Source organism: Echinops telfairi, unplaced genomic scaffold (genome assembly GCF_000313985.2).
Source record: "Echinops telfairi isolate 266 unplaced genomic scaffold, ASM31398v2 ScPeMD7_7420;HRSCAF=8458, whole genome shotgun sequence".
NCBI classification, from domain to species: domain Eukaryota; kingdom Metazoa; phylum Chordata; class Mammalia; order Afrosoricida; family Tenrecidae; genus Echinops; species Echinops telfairi.
Genome location: NW_022111320.1, coordinates 31341883 through 31343202, shown reverse-complemented (window position 1 = coordinate 31343202; position 1320 = coordinate 31341883).

The window sequence follows — 1320 nt, the reverse complement described above, 5'->3', positions numbered from 1 at the left end:
GAAGCTAGGAAGGGGCATGGAATGTTTCCCTCTATATTAGTTTTAATTTTCTCATGAACTACTAGTTGTGATATAGCACGAATAGTTCCTGAAACTGGGGATCAGGCAGTTAAGCCAGACTTTCCTATCCTCGGGGAGCTTGCAGATGAGTTAAATAAAGAATTAAACAAAGAATCACAAACTTATCGCTGCCAACTAAAACTGCCATGAAGGGACAGATGAAGGTGCAATGAAGGCACATTCCTGAAGGGCACAATCTACTCTGACAGATGTGGGAGGCTTTCTGAAGGATGAGTCACCTGGGAGAAGGCCAAGGCTAGGGGCTGTATTTGGGTATAATTGGTATTTCTAGATAAAGGAGCAGGATGGGTATTGGCCCTAAGAGTGACATGATCCAGACATGTTCGTATAAAGTCAGCCAAGGATATCATTTAGAAAATAATCTCTGCCATGTTTTCTGTAGCATTTTGTCTATCATGTTTTATAAATACTGAGGAAGCTTTGAACAATATGACTAGAGATGGAAATGTAACTTTGCTTAGAAACATTTCTATTAAACTCCTCTTAAGGTATTCTAATCATCTGTGAGCAAACTAAAAGTGAAAATTAAGTGTGAATACAATGTAAAAAAAAAAAAAGGAGAAACATCTCTACTCAGAACTGGCTCTACTCAAAGCTAGCCAATGAAAAAAGCCATAGCTAGTCAGTGGGAAACAGGATATTTGATTATCTTTTGAGGTTTTAAGACCTCCACCACAGAGCTTCTGTTGCTTTCCTCCCAAATCTGCTTCTCATCTCAGTTCATGGAAATCCATTGGGTCTCGGGCCAAAATACTGTAGTCATCCTCGGTCCCCATGAGAGACCTAGCAAGGCTGCTCTCATCTTCAAAGAGGAAGTAGTGTTTCATCAACAGCTGTAACCTCTCCCAGTGCTACTACCCTGGTTCGAGCCTCCACCATCTCTCAGCTAGATCATTGAAATGGCCTCTTGAACCGGTCTCTGGTCTCCTTGCTTCCATTCTTATTCACCAGTCATTAGAGATTCTCTTAAAGTGTAAGTCAAATCCTGCCATCTCTCTGCTCAGAATTCTCCAGATCTTTGCAATCTCTGTAAGGTTAAAGCTAATGCCTTACAATGACCCATGAAGCCCGACATCATCCCAAACCCTTTCCTAACCTCCCTTCTTACATCATCCCAAACCCTTCCCTAAATTCCCTTCTCATCTATGGAGCTTCTTCTGAAACTCTTCTCTCCTTCACTCCACCCAGCCACACGTGACAATGCTTTTCAGCTACGCAAAAGGTGTCCAGCAGCTTCTT